The sequence below is a fragment of the Hipposideros armiger genome, unplaced genomic scaffold (genome assembly GCF_001890085.2).
Source record: "Hipposideros armiger isolate ML-2016 unplaced genomic scaffold, ASM189008v1 scaffold_118, whole genome shotgun sequence".
Classification (NCBI taxonomy): Eukaryota; Metazoa; Chordata; class Mammalia; order Chiroptera; family Hipposideridae; genus Hipposideros; species Hipposideros armiger.
Window position 1 is genome coordinate 971,918 of NW_017731468.1, and position 17,085 is coordinate 989,002.

Consider the following 17,085-nt stretch of genomic DNA (forward strand, 5'->3'; position numbering starts at 1 on the left):
TGCAGGCCATGCGAGGCGGGCTTATCATCTCCTGTTACAGACAAGGAAATAGAGCTTCAGAGAAAGTAACTTGCCCAAAGTCCCCCAGCTAGTAAGTGTCAGAACCAGGATCTGAATCTGGAACTTGAGGCTACGAAATCAGCTTCTGGGAAAATCAGTCCAGAAACATGGCAGGACAGTCTGTGATTAGACTTCAGGGAGAGCTTGCAGCCACCCTCCCTTGCTCACCTCACCCCTGCGGGCTATCCATGAGGATATCTTTTTGAAATTCCAAAAGCTCTAGCAGGAAACCAAAAAGCCTCTCCAGGCAATCCCTCAGGTGGCCAGATCCTCCCAAGGCTGGCGCCTACCTCCCTGGAGGATTTCTCCTGCACTACTTCCATTTGAAAAGGAGCTTGGGGCCTTGGTGTGCCTATCCTGCTGGGGCCCATCAGTGTCCTCAGCTCAGGGATGCAGGGAAGGAGGCCTGCTTGCTGGGGGATGAGAGGGGGGATGGGGAACTGGGAAACCCCCTTAGAGCCTGGCCTTAGGCGGTAGCTTTATTTTATTTCACATTGTTACAGCCCCCACCCCCAATTTAACACTACTTGTATCGCCCCTTGTAAATATGAACTCATCGATGCTCAGAACAACTCGAGGTTAAGTACGACGCTCCGCACATTTTACAGATAGGGAAGTTGAAGCAGACTTGTCCAAAGTCACCAGCAGTAAGCGGCCGAGCTGGGATTTGAAGCCAGGATGTTGTGCTCTGAAATCCCTCTTCTCCACCGGCAAAGTCTCTTTTGGGTAGAGGGATCGTTGAACATCTTGCTCCATCCATCCGCACCCAGCCCCAGGCCTCTGTGGGCCTCTGGAAATAACAGATAATGGGGTTCCTGCTTTTCTCACTTGCCCAGAGTTTGTTTACATCAGGTGAAGCAAGTGGCCACCCCAAACAAAAGGGATGCTGGCAGAGATAACCCAATCACCCTGGGCCCGGCTGGGCTGCAGGGAGGGCCAGGATTGGACCCAGCCTACTTTGAGGCTGGACTTCCAGAAAGGGCCAGTGCCTGGCAGCCTGCTGTTTGTTGCAAAACAATGAGTCAGCCTGGCAGGTTGGGGAGTGGGAGGATGGGGTATGGGGTAGGGGGGCCTCTCCACCTTAAGCACTGCCTATTCAGCCCCGCCACCCGCCTTTCCCATGGTGGGTGCAGCTCACCCCAACCCCACCCCCCGCCATCACCCCCGCCTTCCCAGCCCTTAGAAGGCTCACCAATTTCCTTTTTGGTTGTTTGGCTGCCATAGGAAAAGTATTGAAAAATAGAAAGTGCCCTAGACAGGAAAACACTCTGAAAGCTGAAACCTGAAACCCGCCTGCCTGGGCCAACACCCGAGTGGGGGGGTGGGTGGTCAGCCGGCCAGGACTCCATCCCTGGCAGCAGCTCATGATGGCACCTTAAGCCCTGGTCAGAAGAGAGGAGAGCTTGGAGGTCCAGGGATAAGTAGTGTCCTGTTCAAGGTCACAGCTGATGCTGATGGCCAGGAGGGTAGGGCCGGTTCTGTGGGAAGGTCTCAGGGACCAGGTTACTGGCCGGGAAGAGTCTGGAAACATATACCTCCTTTGTAAAATTGGCCTTGCCAAGAGACCATGGTCTTCGTCCCGTGTGAGAGCCCCCCACCAGGGGACGTCAGGGGATGAGGCAATTTTCTTCCCTGGCTCTCACTGGATGAGCCAGCGTGACCATCCCTGATGGATCCTATCTGGCCATAGTGGTTGTCACAGACCACTCCATTTCTCTCCTGGCCCTAACCCCTCTACCTTCAGGACCCTTCCTCGCTCTGAGAAAGATAGTACTTTCCCCTTGTTAGAACAGGACAGAGGGAATTTGTTCAAGGTCACAGAGCAAATTCATTCATTCGTTCATTAAAACCTCGTTGGGCTGCTGCTGAGCCAGACCCCACAGAGGAATGAGAGGTCCTCCGAGCCAGCTGCCTAAACTGAGAACTACTCGATAATAGTGTACTGACCCCGACTCACCTGCCAAGAGTCCAGTGGGGACAACAAGAGGCCTGACTCAACCTGAGCTATAGGGAAGGCTTCCTGGAGGAGGCAGACAGAGCAGGGTTTTAAAGACTGAACAGGGAGTGGCACGGGAGGGTGTTCTGGGCTGGGAATAAATTAAATCCACCAGCCCTGGACCCCCTTTCTGGGCCCTACCTCCTGGTCTACTGGCACTACTGAGATCCTATTACGACACGACACTGAGCTGGGACCTGGGAGAGAATGCAGAGAAATTATTACGTGTTGCCTGCCCTCAAGAAGTCTGCTGCGCCAGTGGGAAGACAAAACTATCATCCTGAGGAAAAGGGTCACTCTGAGGAAAGCCAAGTGTGGGGGTGTCCACTGTGTATCCCTATGCGGGACGCGCCTCATTTAATCCTCACCAAATCTCCGTGAGTGGATACTCTTAGCATCACATTTGACAGAGCTCAGGAAGTACCAGTAACTTGGCCTGGGTCACCACCTGGTAAGGGGTGGAGCCGGAATCTAAACCCAGGGCTCACCTGTGGAGCCTGAGCCCCCAATAAATCCAGAGGCCACTTAGAGGATGTGTTAAGAGGCACAAAGCAAAGGAGGTGACTGCCTCAGCGTTCAGGTGAGAAAGGATGAAGTGGGGCCCTGGGGATGCTGAGGAAAAGGCATTGCTCAGAGAGGTGAAGACCAGCCTCAGCCCTGCCCTGGCCTCATCCTCAGGAGACCAGTCCTTGCTTGACCTCCTCTGACCATCTGCTGCCAGTGAAGCCCAGACAGCAGCCATTTGTCCAACAGATACCAGCTGAGCACCTACTAAGTGCAGGACCTGTCAGCCCTGGGATACAAGAGGGCCAGACAGTCCCTATCCTCAGGGAGCTCAGGGTCTTGTCATGTAGTCATCCTTAAATAGTTAGCAACGGCACCTATGCCCTTTCTCTGTCTAACCTCCCACAGCTAGAGAGGAGGGATGTTTCCATTTAGACTCTTCTCTTAATTGTTGAGACGCAATCCTCTCCCTGCCACCTTCTGTCCCAGGTCTCTGGGAGACTGAGACCCCTCTGCCTTCTTACATTTCCCATAGGACCAGGTGCAGTTCTGAGCGCATAACTAAGCATTTAGTGTTTGCTGAGACTAATTAGTCTCAACTAGGAAAAATTATTCTAAAGCCTGACCTTGAATCCAGACCACAAATAACTTCATCTATCCAGGCAGTTTTGAAAAATTGCCTCCCTGTCAAAGAGTGACGCTGGTTCTGTCAGATCCTATCCTGTTACTGCAGGCTCGGTGAAGATGATACCGCTGAGCCTTTAAGACTGCCAACCTGTATGCAGGGGGCAGATCTCTGAAGCTGTCAGTCAGCCCAAATGAGCCAGTCAGCACAAGACATCTGGAACTGCCAGCTGATTTAGGTGATGAATGGGAGGGCCCTGGCCAGCGCTGGGATGGGTGTGCGGAACCCAAGGCTCCTCTAGACTTTGACTGTTATGGCTGTTCAGCTACAGACATGCCTGACTCTAGGAAGGAAGGGACCCTGTGAAGAAGCTCTTCCTGGCTTCTGGGGGCTTCAGTGCAGGTAGCTCAGGAGTGAGCAATGGGGCAGGGCCTGGGAGTCCTCAGTGGGAACTAGCCATGGGGGGTCAGTAGTGCTGGTGTGCGTTTTGGGGGCTGTTGTCATTTCTGGGACTTGCATGTTTTTATTTCCTCTTTGCCCTTCCTTTAGGATTTACTAAAGCCCTCTGGGAACTTCCAGCTGCATCAGCTGCGAATGTGTGGGATCCTGAAAGGTGAGGTGACAAATGAGGGAAGGGCTGCTAAGAGGCAAGGCCAAGCTCAGGTTGGCACCAGGAGGTGGGGGCACCGAAGCTGTGGGTTTTTCACCAGGAGGGCTCTCTCTTCCCCTCCCAGACCCAGGGCATGACTGGAACTAGTTCTTCCTTTTATTTCTGGCAAAGCTAGAGGAGGGGACTTCCCCTTCTCTGTTTGTTTTGATTCTGTTGTTTTCTTAAAGAGAGGAAGGAAAACCATCATCACTTTTTCGGTTTTATGAACAAAGGCAGGCAAGAGAGGATGTATGCTGGGGCTGAGGCTAGGGCTGTGGGGGCTGGGCCTCACCTCCCGCTCCCCCTCAGCCTGTCCTCCAGCCAGTCAGAGCCCCCAGAACATGGATCAGGCCCTGTGGTATGGGGTCAAGGTTAGGTGCTGGTCTGCCTTTTAATAGCTTTTCAACTCTCTGAAGTGCACCTGTAAAAATGGGAGTTGTCAGATCAGTTTTTTAGGATTGTTGAGATTAAAAACAAAAGAAAAATATTGTAAAAACAGTGTTGGACACACAGTAAATGCTCCCGAAATGTCTTTCCTTTGCTTCCTTCCATTGTGTGTGTGTGTGTCCGTCCCTTTGGCCCAGTTGTGTGGAGTTGGGGAGAACTTCTCCACTGAAAGAGGCCCCTCCACCCCACTCTCTTCCTGCTTGTGCATACGCTGGCTTCTTTCCCAGCAGGACCTGAAAATGCCCAGCTTAGGAAAGACTTTGCGAAGTAAATGACAGGTAAGACTGGGGAGCAGTCTTTCTTGGTTCCTGGAATTGTCCCTACTCTGCTGGGGAACGGGAGAAGTCCCTGAATTTCTCCTAGCCCCTTAGTCCCTCAGGCTCCATGCCTTTCTGAGTTTTATGCCCAGGGTTTCATGCTTTTCTGAGTTTTATGCCCAGGGTGGCATGCTTTTCTGAGTTTTATGCCCAGGGCCCACCCACCCTTGCAGCTTGGGACAGGCCCCCTTTGATGAAATGTGAGGGGACTGCTCTGACCAGACAGAAAGGGAACCCCACCCTGCCCTTAGTACCTCCCTGGAGCCCAGCTCGCCCTGAAACTTGGCCAAGGCATGCTACTTTTCAGGGCATTTGTGTCTTAGTCTATAAAGTGGTTCCTGAACTTTTGAATACACCCTTACAGAATCGAAACATTTTGCAGACCAGCTCTCTGCTCCCCATGATCACAGTTATATTTTTAAATCCTTTGAGAAAAAATACAAATGACCATAAGCAAGTGTACATTCAGTAACGCTGTTAAATGAGTGTGTTTTATTCAACAGGTTCTACGTGCATTTGAAAATGTGTCCCCTTGTGTGGGAGACATCAGCTTGCGGATGACACTAATATCTACGGAGGCTTGATGCTGCCAGGGTGTCTGAGTCTCTGAGGGCACAGATAGCCCTGGGATTGAGTGATTCCTTCTTGGCCCTCCTGGGACTCAGAGACTCAGGCACCTATTAGTCAGCCACAGGCCCAGAAACAAAAGCCCAGCAGTGACTGACAAGAATGCAAATAGTGCAGTGGCTTTTCTTCAACATGTGGACACGGCCTGGGCTTGAATCTTTGCCCTGCCACTAATTAGCTCTGTGACCTGGGCACATGTGACTTAACCTCTCTGGGCCCCAGTTTTGTCATCTGTAAAATGAAGGTGATGGTGAGTTTTTGTGAGAATTAAGCGAGATAATGAATTCATGGGACTTAGCACAGGTCATATGTGGTGCTCAGTAAATGTTCCATTTAAAAATAAAAAATAGAAACAAGCCCACAAGTACCCCTGAGTGTCACTTCTTGCAGTTGCTGCTTGCCATCATGTGGGCTGGTGCGACAACTTCAGGAATGGGCTCTTTGTCCTCTCCTGGGACCCCTCCAGGCTCCTGCAGCCATCCTGGCCTCCCCTCACCTGTCCTCTTTCAGAACAGAGCTTGCCCCGCTGAGTGAGCCCCTCCTGCATTGTCCCCTGGCTGGGCCGTGTCTTCCTGACACTAGGACTCCAGTCTCCCCTCAGGTTGCTTGACTAGGCCCCAGCCCCCTCCACCCCAGGCCCAGCTTCAGCTCTGGGGACCAGAGCTTGGTTCCCAACCACATGAAGGAAGGCACACAGAAAAGCCATAAACCTGAAGGCTGAGAGGGATGTTTGTCCAAGCAGGACAGATCTGTGGCCAGGGACATGGAGGGAGTATGCTGGGACTCGAGCGGAAGCGGGTATTTCAGGGGAGAGGGGATGAGCACCGAGGAGCTGGCATGGGCAGGGCAGGAAGGAGGCCCATTAACACTTCGGCCCTGACCGCGCTTCCTCCGGCACCTTGGCCGGGGTGCACACAGGCGCATTTGTCCCACTTTCACTGTGGCACTGTGTTCGAAGCAGCCCCTGCCCCCCAGCTCCAGGTGGGCGGTGTTGCCTGGGCACAAATGCCCTTTATAATGGGCAGTGTTAGAGGAAGCCAGCACCTCCTGGGACTGGGACCACCCCCCAAAATTCAGAACTGACCCTGGAGGCTCCTCCCTCCTGGCAATGTAGGCATGTGGGAACCTGGTCACATGGGGTAGACGGGCATGGCTTCACCCCCAGGGGCCCCCAATCATGGGGGTACATCCCAGGAGAAGGCAGCCAGGTTTGGCAAAGTCCTTCAAGTGACCCTTCCCTCTTACCTTGTCTGCTGCCACCTCCTGGGCTGAAGTATGGGATTCTCAACAAGTTGAGGGGCTCTAGGGGGAGGGTGTTGCCTTGGTGAGGCCTGCAGGGGAGAGGGAAAGCAGGTGGACCCCAATTATCCTGTATGGCTCTTCCTGCACCGTCCCAGAAGGAGTGGGGCCTTAGTCAAGGATGCAGGGAAGACTACCTGACCGTCCCCTTCAGGGAGCCCAGTCCATGTGAGCCTGGGATTGAATTTGCAGAGGGGCCCCTGGTGCTCTTCCTAAGGCCAGTGGGTTAAATCACACATCTCACAGACAAACCCTCCCGTCAGGTCCCACCGAACTTCTGTTCCCATTCACAGAAATCCTCAAGCCCCTCTCCCTGTCTGGCAGCCCTGCCTTGTCTTTTGCTTTTTTAATGCACTGACAGGTGCAGGCACCTGCTGGCTGCCTGTCGGCGCCCCCTAGAGATGGCTCAAAGACTTACATTCCCCTCCCTCAAAGGGAGGATCAGGTTGTTTCTGCCCAGGAAGGGGAGGTAAGCAGGAAGAGAGCACGGATGTTGAGCTCTAGTCTGTGGCCATGACTCCAGGCTCACCCTGGGTGCAGGTAACCCCTTTCTGTAGATATTATTGTCCTCCTTTTTTATGCATGGGGAGACTAAGGAGACAGAGGTCCTATTGTCTGGGGTTTGCAGTCTAGCTGGGATGGGTCGTAAATGCAGGACAGACCCACGTGCTAGGTGGAGGGGCATCCTCTCTGGGGTGACTGAGCTGAGTCTTACCTGGCGGTAGCTAACGGGCCCTGTGCTCCTGGTACCCCTTCTCTCTGCGGGATTCTGTGTGGTGGGTGGACCTGGGTGAGGGAGGGTGACAGGGAGTGAGGGAGCAAGGCCCTGCCTTCACTGCTTTCCTCGGCCAGGTGCTCAGTCTGATGAGCTTTCCTACGCCCTGGACACCGCCAGTGAATGTGACGCCACTCCTGACCACGGCCACCAAGGTTGACTTGGGTTCATCTCCCACCCGCTGGCCAGGCTGAAGGAAATGTAACTGGTGGGTGTGACCCTGGTGTCAGTTACAAACCCAAGTCCTTTCACAATCTACAAAGCCAGAGGCAAGGCTGGCTGTCCAGGCCTAGACCCCCCCTCCCCCCACACAAACACAGACAGAAACACTTCCTCCACACCCAGCACCCACCTCCTCCACAACACGGATATCCATTCGGACACACCTCGGCCACAAATACACCCTTGCCACCCCAGCCAGTCCTCTGTTGTACAGACGAACAACACAGACATCTATGCCCATCCCCACAGCTGATGAACGCACAGCACTCCCACCCCATGGAAACTCTCCTCCAACCACAACCTCACAGACACTTATATGCCACAGCTTGCTTCACAGATAACCTCTCCTGACCTCAACCCTACCAAGGAGCTCACAAATTCAGAGACACCCAGCATGTCAGAGACGCTGCAACACCTGTGTGCACACACAATCCGCGGATACACACTGACCCACAGCCCTGAGCCAAGCCCCCACCTCCCTTAGCGCTGGATCAAGGTGTCTCTGCTGATAGACCACTTATTTATAGTTCATGGATTTTGAAACGAGAGAGAGAGAGAGAGAGACAGAGAGAGAATATGAGAATATGCAGACAAGCAAAGTGGAGAGGAAGAAAAGGAAGGAAAAACTCTGTGACTCACTTCCAGCTTAACAATGCCACATCTCAGCTCCCCAGCCAGGGGAAGGCCCCACTTGTCAACACAGCCAGAGCCTGGCTGTGGGGTGGTAAGTGAGGTCCTGTCCCCAGGTCTATTGGACCAAGAAGGTGGGGATTCCCTCTCCAGAGACAGTCTGCACAGGGGCGTGTGAGCTCGGCATCCCACATTCCTTACACCCATTGCCAGGACCTATCTTTAGGTGCTTTGGCTGCACTCCCCATTCCTAACCAAAGCCCCAGAGCCCTTTTGTTTATCGTCCCCATAACCCTGAGGTCAGACGTCTCCACCACCCACAGCCTGGCATAAGGTTCCCATTTCTAGGATTCCATGTGTAGCACCCCACTGCTCCCCATGAGCCCTTCCAGGCCGTTCTTCCAGCTGGGCTCCCGCCTGCAGTGCCTCTCCGCTCCCCCACGCTCGTCCTCTCCATCCTTGGGGCTCTAGCTTCTTCCCTGACGCTGCCTCCTGTCCATGAGCGCTTCCTGCTCCAAACCATGGTTTCTATTTCTTATTTTCTGGGTAGTGCGCCAACCTTCTCCTCCCAGTTAGACTACAAGCTCCTAAAGGGCAGGCACTGAAATGTCTTCTTTTTCTGCCTACAGGACACCATCTCCCACCCAGCAGGGCCCTGGAAACCAGCAAGTGCCCAGCAAGGTCTTGAGTGATGGACAGTAAGGGACAAAAAGAACTGAAAAGGCAAGGGGAACTCTTCTTGGGCCTCTGCCCACGAGGTGACTGGTTTCTCTCTAGACTTGAATCTCCAGTACAGAGCCCTTCCCCATTGTGCAGCTCATGCAGGCTGGGACAGTGAGGGAAGATTTCTTACCAGGCCCCGCCCCACATGAGGGCCCAGAGAGCCTTTTCTATTGCATACCTACTCAGAGCCAGGCCCCTGCTGGCTTTTTTCATGCGTTCACTTCCACACAATAGTAGCCCTATGATGTGGGGGCTGTCAGCCTCAGTTTACAATTGAGAAAACTCGGGCTTCAAGAGGCTGGGGAATGGCCCAGGTCACCCAGCTGGTAAGTGGCAGAGCCCCAGAGCCTATGCTCTCCCCACGGTACCATCCTGTCCTCATGGCCTCCAAACCCTCAGCAGGCCCTGCCTCTCTCCCCAGTTTCCCCTCTGAATCTTGCTGGTATCTGACCTTGAACCTTTTGCTCTGCATTGTCTGCCTGAAACTCTAGCTGTTTCTATCTCTGTTCTCCTCTCAAGCCACTACCCCTTTGTCTGACTGCGTCTCCTTTAACTCTCTCCTGGAGCAGACTGCAATTTGTCTGTGGTTGAGGATGTTTGTATTTCTCATAGGGAGTCGAGCTTAGCACACATTTTTGCATGTAGAAGGCTTTTCTTAAATCTGGAATCAGAAGCTCTAGACAGAGACCGGTCCTTCCGCCTCCTTGGCCCTAGCAGGGACTGCGTGCACAAGAGATGCTCCTCGTCTGCTTGTAGCTGCTCATTGTCTCTCTCTCTCTCTCTCTCTCTCTCTCTCTCACACACACACACACACACACACACACACACACACACACACACACACAGCAAACTTGCCTTCAGAGCCTACACAATCCCTGTTGCAAATGGTGATGGAAAAAACAGGCAATGGGTGCTGGAAGCATGGGGCAGACTCTCCTTGTGGCAGAAACTCAAGTGTGTGATCCCAGCCTGCAGATAGCATGTAATTATTTGGTAATAAATCACATTCCAACCCCAAGCCAGCTACCCCTGGCTTTCCCCCCCTCTGTCCCTGTGCTCCTTGCCAGACCCGCAATGTCTCAGCATTAAATGTGAAATATGGTTGTGATTTTCCTGCCTAACCAAAGTCAAGGCTGATTCCTCGATGAGTTCAGTGTCGCTGGAAGATACAGACTGACCCAGATTCTTATGTTTTGATGATATGGAGAGGGGGTTTTCAGGGGAGGGGGGAGATGGATAGTCTTTGGATAGGGGGTTGGCTCTCTGCCACAAGGTGGCTTTAGGTGGCCCGGTTGGGAGTGGCTGTTAGCACAGCTGGAGAGGGACCTGACGTGCCTTGTGTGGCCTTCATGACACAGAGTTGGGAACACAGGCCTGGCAGGATTGGACTTCACTACCTCCTTGGAGTGAGTGTGGTTGAGTGACTTGGTTTGGCCAATGAAATCAGTAGAGTTGATACATGCCACTTCCAGGTAGCAACAATAAGAGCTAATGTATGACCTTTCATATCCCTTCTTGCTGCCATGGTGATGGTGAACAATGACGTTGGTATGTAAGAGCTTCTTTCAGCTTGGGTCCCTGAGTGAGGACAACACAGTTCAGAAGCCTCCGGTGACCTGCAGCGCTCATTCGGCATGAGAAAGAAGCAAATCTTTACTGTTTGAACCCACGAAATGTTGGGGTGTTGGTTACCGCAGCATAAACTAGCCTAATCTGCTCCATATACCTACCTTATTAAAGCAGATGAGAAGATTCATAAAATAATGCACATGGAGAGCTTAGCAGAGTGTCTCTAAATATGCTGCTTCCTCTTGCTTCTTTTCCCCCTTCTCTTTCAATGTTATTTCATTTTTTATGCAACTTTGAAACAAGTCACAAAAATTTACCCCGACCCACTAGGTGTCTCGTACAGGATCACAGAGATGGTCATGGTGACAAGTAACTGTCACATGATGTGCTAAGTGTTACATTCCCAGTGTGAGTCCAGAGCTAGGTAAGCCCAGGGAAAGGAGTAGTAAGTCTGTCGGGGTCCTCGGAAGTGAAATCTGCACGAGGTTAATGAGGGAGGGGTTTGATTTCTTCAGGCAGAGCAAAGAGAAGGTGTGCGCTAATAGTGAGAGCAGCTGCCGTTTATAGAGCATCTGCTGTGTGCCAGCCACTGAATCAGACATTGAATCAGACACTTCAGCCAATCCTCCCCTATGGTCCAAGTGACAACAATACCCATGATATGTGTACTATTGTTATGCCATTTTATAAATGAGACAAACCAAGGCCAGTGAGGTTGCTGCCCTCACCCAAGGTTGGGCAGCTGGTTAATAGCAGAGTGTGTGTGAAGACACAGAGGTGTGGCAACTCCGAGTTGGCCTTTAGCCTCGTGCCTCCCAAAGGGCTGCATTACACTCCGGGGACATCGCTCTAAGAATGAGTCCGTGCTCCGCGATGTGGTCTGAGGGACGTTTTCAGAACACCGCTCTGGTAAAGTCACGCCCCTGCTCGTGAACCTGTCATGGCTCCCCGCTGCATTCTAGACCAGACCTGGCAGTCTGACTGGCTACTTTGGGCCCCTCCCGAATTTTCCAGTATTATCTCTGGTTACACTCATTCACATTCCCAGGGTTCTTTTCTGGGTCTGAACATTTCCTCCTGTTTTCTGCCTCTTGGGTTTTGCTCAAGCATGTGTGTGGAATGCCCTTTCCCAACATGGTCACCTTTCCCCCAGAGTTCAGCCCAATTCCCACCGCCTCTCTCTGCCCCAGGTGGCCCTGCTGGGATCCAGCTTTGGAGGGTGTCTGTTGAGTTCATTGGATCTGGTTTGAAATGGATAGAATGGGCAGATATTTGCTAATATTTAATATAGAGATTTTCAGTCATACATGTGTATGATTTATGGATTTGTATAAATAGATCAAAGGTGTGTGCTAAGAGCTGTTTTTACTGATAGCAGTACACAATCAAACAAGTCTAGAGATTGCTGCCGTATAGACGATGGGATGTCGTTGAGGTTTGCCCTTTCCTGACTGTGTGACTTTGGCAAGTTATTTGGCCTCTCTGAATCCAAGTTTTCCTGTGTGTAAAATGGAAATAATATCATTCCTACTTCATGGGGTTAGTGAGGGCTCAATGAAATAAAACTTGTGAAGGAAACAACACCTCCAAGATGTGTCCTGAATCCCACCCTGGAGAGGGGTCTTGCTGGGTTCGTCCAGGCTGCTAGTGGGTCCTGACAGGAGAGGCAGAAGAGGCAGGGGAAGAGGGGTGGCCCCTGTTGTTGGGGACTCTGGTTAGGCAGGCAGAGCTGAGACAATCTCAGTGGTGTTTGATAAAAGGCGGGGGCTTTCTCTGGCCAAGTAAATATTACTATAAGAAAAGGCCGTCTCTAGGGAACGGCTCCCTCCTGTTCCCCCTTTGAGGGCCAAAGTCCCCAGGGGACAGTCTGAAGGCTCCTTTTATGTGACTGTAAAATAATCCAGGGCCTGGCAGGGTCGAGCCTGGGCGGGCACTGACGCGTAGGGCAGCATTGATGTGGTCAATGATTACCTTTTATGCCTGGCCATAAAGGCAACTGCCCAGCCCCCGGACAATGCCCCCTCCAGACAATGCCCCGGGAGGGTGGGTGGACACACACACACCTGTCAGGCAGGGACCTGTCCCTGCCTGAGGTCTCTGGGGACGCCCTTGCCAGGTGCCTCTATCTCCCCAAGGAGGTTCCTGGAGACTTGGCCCAGGAGCTAAGGGGTTTTGGGTGGCTGTAAGTAGGGCCCAGTGAGGTGAGAGACACCAAAGAGCTACATCCGGGGCCCTGGATCCTGTTCTGGGGAGGTGGGGGGAGTGGGTCTACACAGAGGGGGAGGGGTGACCACCCAGACTCAGGTACCAAGTCTCAGTGGGGCTGCTCAGCTCGGGCTGGACTCGAACTGCTGTTGCTCAGAGCTCAAACTCTTGAGCGAGCTCTTAACCAACTGAGCCACTTGGCCGGCCCTGGGAGAAGTGTATTCTAATACAGAGCTAAGTCCAGTCCCAGTTTACAGGTGATGCTGCTGAGGTCTGGATGCACAGTGACTTGCCTAGGGTTTCGAGGAAGGAGCAGGGGCCGGCTGAGCTGGGTGTAGGACCCAGGCCCTTTCTGACACCATTAAGGGCATCCAGGTGGGAATGTCAGGGGTTTGGGAAAGGTTTGGACAGCTTCTCAGAGAAGATATCTCCCCTGAGGCTCAGAGGGAAGCTAGGAAGGACCTGGAGGCCTGGCTCTGAGGCTAATGCTGCAAACAGACCAAGAATGAGCCCCTCCGGGGGCCATACAGTTCACATGTAGGGTCTGCTAGGCTCACACAGGCCTCTTCCACAACCCAATCTCTTGCTGTCCTAAGTGGGGGTGCGCAGGCCGCTGTGAGGGGGCGGGGCTGGGGCATAGATGGCCAGATTAATATTCCACTTTTTTGGGCTGATAAGGCCCAGGAACCTTTGTCTGGCTGGAGGAGCAGGGGCTGAGGCCCCTGATAGGGGTTCTGACAGGCTCAGGTGCCTGGGGTATCACCATGGGGTGCCTGAGGCTGGAGGTCAGGAGGCCTGGGTCCCTGCCCCCCCTGATCTGCCTGGGCATCACTTTCCTTCCCCGGCTAAAGGGGAGAACTTTGCATCTTCTTCTTGACGGGCCTGGTGGGGACTGCACCCAAGACGCCCCAGGGCAGCTCTTGGCTGAGCCAGGCTGCTAACTTGAGGAAAGAGGCTGTTATTCACACTGGTCATAAACGCTCAGTGGAATCTGAGCGGAGTTGCTTTGAGCCCAGGCCAGAATACTCCAATCAACCTTTGGCTCTGATAAAGATAAGTGGACCTAAGGTGATAACACACAAACCAGAAACTGTCAACATGTGCTAATTAGGGTACTGGGTGCTGAGCTACACCCACCATACCTGACGTGGGGAGAAATCTCAGGTGGGGAGGTGGGGTTTCATCTGGGTGGGTGGGCTCACTGCCTGCACCTCAGCCTTATGGCCTTTTGGTCACCTTCTTCCTTCCAACGACTTCCCCACCTCCACCCCTACCCCTACCCTTGCCTATATGACATTACATAACACAACACGAAAGAGCAAAATATATTCAAATATTGTGCAATATAACTGGATTAGCATGATGTAATGCAGTAGAAAGAGTCCCGAGCTGGGAGCCAAGAGACCTGATTCTAGCCTTGCTGGGCATGACCTTGAGCCAGTCGTGTTTTGGGAATGTCAGTCCCCCTGCTCTGTAAAATGGGGAGTGGAGATAGGGCAGTTACACAGTAATCCCCCTCTGGGGTTCGGCTAGGTCTAAAGTTCATGCTTTCCTGCTACAAAACATTGCAATCGGCGAAACACACAAAGCATGTTGCGGGAACCACCCAGCAACACTGGGGTGTGTGTGATACTTGACAGAATCACATGTCTGTGTGCAGGAGAGGGAGACCGCCGGGAGGGCCCCAGGGCGCAGACAGTTCTCAGGGCCCATGGAATCCCTCTCCCTGTCTGCGCCAGAGGTCAATGTGCCTGCTGCCTGCTCTTGGGCACTTGGGGCCTATTTATAACTCAGTGCCCCTTAAATAAATGTGGCATTGGCTCGATGGTTCATTTCCCTCCCTCTCCAGCACCCCTACCTCTCCAAGTATACACACTCACTGAAGTGGCTGCCCAGAAGTGACAGGGGTGCTGTGCTGGGCGTTCTCTTTGAGCTGCGGGAGTTGCTGGGGGGCTCAGCCCCACACGTCTCCCACGGTCAGCCCAGCACAGACTCTGCTTCTCTTTAGCGAGGCCTGACCTGAGAGCAGGCAGGGGCTGCCACTTTTCCCCGGAACTGGTAGAAAAGGCGTGGACAGGGCTAGCCAGGGGTAGATGCTGGGGTGAGGAGAGGGGAGGAAAGTGGCCCGGGAATGGGTGAGTCATGGGAAAGTCGGAAAGGAGGAGGGTTCTGACCGTCCTTCCTGTGGCCCACTTCTCCAGGCAGCAAAGAGTTACTTGCACTTTCGGCTCGCCAGGCTCAGTGCTGGGCAGCGAAGCAGGGTTGTGACTCAGATCCAGGCCTGCCCACCAGCTCTCACAGAGCTCACGATGGTGGAGAAGGGTGAACATCAATGCCTGAGGACTGAAGTAGCAGCCCCGACAGAAGCCACTGCAAGGGGCAGTGGCTCTAGGCTGGGGGGCAGGTTCTCTTGTGGGGGCAGTGGGCAGGGATACGATGAGGAAGAGAAGGGAGAGTCCCAGAAGGTGGGTAGAAATGCGTTCTTCCTTAACCTCTCAGCGGATGTCCTCATCGGAACAATGGGTACAATTACTGTTATCTTCTTCATAGACTTTTTGTGAGGGTCCAATCAATGAAGATACATAAAACTCTTTGTATATGGCCTGGCCAAGAGTAAGTGCTCACGTGTTGCTGTGTTGACTGCTGACTTTATGGTCAGGAAGGGAAGGGCACTTGGGGCAGAGCCACCGACAGTGTGTACATGGGGGCAACCCCCCCCCCCCAAAACCCCAAAGAAAACAAAATGCCCTGATTCTAAGCAGTCTGGCAGGTCCTAGGAAGCAGTATGGAGCCAGTGTGTGTGTAGGGGCAGGAGCAGGCTCGGGGAGGGGAGGGGCGTGCCCCTCAGCACTCAGTCCAGCCGAGCGAGAGCAGATCAGATCCTATCGGGAAAGCCCCTGAGTCCGGGCCACCAGGGTTGATCTCAGCTTCCAGGGGCTGAGTCAGGGGCCCAGGGCTCTGTGTGGCTTTGATACTCTCTCTATGAGGCTACAGTGGGGGCAAGGAGGAGACCTGAGGGGTTGCAGAGGCACCTAGAGGATTGTGTGTATTGTGTCGGGGGAATTGTAGGTTGGGGGCATCTGCCAAAAAGCAGGGTCCCTTAAGTGGCCAGGATCTGTGCCCGCTCTGGGGTTGGGAACAAGAAGGATGGGCCTCTTCCCTGGCCTGAGCTGGCTCTGTTCTCTGGTACCAGGAGGTGCTGGGACCTCTGTAGGAGAGGCCAGGAGGCCACACCCCGCTCTGGCTCAGGCAAGCACTCCTCCCTGGCCTGCCCCAGCCCCATGCCTGGACTGTTTCTTCTCTGGTCAGACGTGGCTGGGTGTGAATGAGAGTGTGTGTGTTTGTGTGTGTGTACGTACATGTGGCAATTCTAGATCAAAGGACCTCAGAAGATCCTGCTACAGACCAGTGAGGAATGAAGGCTGGCTCATGTCCCCGGGCTCTGGCACCCAGACAGCTCCTTCCCACCCAGATCTGCTGGGCCTTGAGGACAGTGGGAGCTGACAGGCCTCCGACTCGGGCTGGGCAAGGAGCGGGGGCTAGAAGCGACTGAGCCAGGGAGGATCCCATTTAGTCATCTGCTGAGTGGCAGGCGCCACACTTAGCCCTGGGCAGGGGGCAGTGTTGCTGGGGCTTTCCTGCCATGACCTAGGTCTGAGTTTACTGGGAGCTGCGGCCGGGGGTCAGCAGGCTAGGACATGCTCTTGGGCCGCCTCAGCAGCAGGCGGAGGTCCCTGAGGTAAATCCAAGGCAGATGGCTGAGCACAAGCCCAGAAGGTCTTTGGGGATTTGCTGCAGCACAGTGTCACCGCTCCTGGGAAGGCTGCAGCTCGTCAGCATGGTGAGCCATCAGAGGCGGGCCCTGCAGCGCCCAGAACAGGGCTGGGCACACAGTGACACAGTCTCTGGTAATGAGATGGTACTGAGTGAAGCTGGGGAAGAAAGTGCTGGAGGCCTGAACTCCTCTGAGCATCTAGAAGCAACCCCAGTCGTCACGCTGGGATGGGGCGGGGCACTTGGTGGGTCTTGCACCAGCTAAGGCCCCTATCACAGAGCAGAGGATCAGCCCTGATGTTGCAGGGCCACTCCAAGCTTTGTGGCCCCAAGATACAGTTTCTGTGGGATGATGGGTGGGGCCCCCATGGTATCCCAATGCTAGCCTCAGAAGCCCCGTGGAAAAATCTCCCCTGAAAGAAGCCGCCTTTGTGCTTTCCAGGAATGCCGACCTCCTGGGTGGAGCCAGGGTGGCAGGGGAGGGGATGGGCATGGGGGTGGTATATTCCAGAATAGACTTGGACCCAAACATGAAAGCACAGTGTTCTCACAGGCCTGATGCCTGGCCATGCAGGAACCAAGAGGTCACAGGGATGTGCTTGCAGCCCTAGGATGAGGCAGACTCTGTGTGTGTGTGTGTGTGTGTGTGTGTGTGTGTGTGTG

At 53.7% G+C, this 17,085-nt stretch overlaps 2 long non-coding RNA genes across 2 annotated transcripts in view; both read left to right on the top strand.

Annotated features, from left to right (window-relative positions):
* The first annotated feature begins 3,438 nt into the window (after positions 1-3,438).
* Positions 3,439-5,883, top strand: LOC109385535 (uncharacterized). The gene is made up of 4 exons (XR_002124642.1): positions 3,439-3,587; positions 3,735-3,798; positions 4,419-4,559; positions 5,102-5,883. It is a non-coding gene; the product is annotated as an uncharacterized LOC109385535 (long non-coding RNA).
* A 1,115-nt stretch (positions 5,884-6,998) lies between these two features.
* The window catches only part of LOC109385528 (uncharacterized), a 23,873-nt gene continuing 13,786 nt past the window's right edge, over positions 6,999-17,085 (top strand). The window contains exons 1-2 of the long non-coding RNA XR_002124641.1: positions 6,999-7,064; positions 8,781-8,909. This is a non-coding gene — a long non-coding RNA (uncharacterized LOC109385528). The remainder of the gene's footprint in view (positions 7,065-8,780; positions 8,910-17,085) is intronic.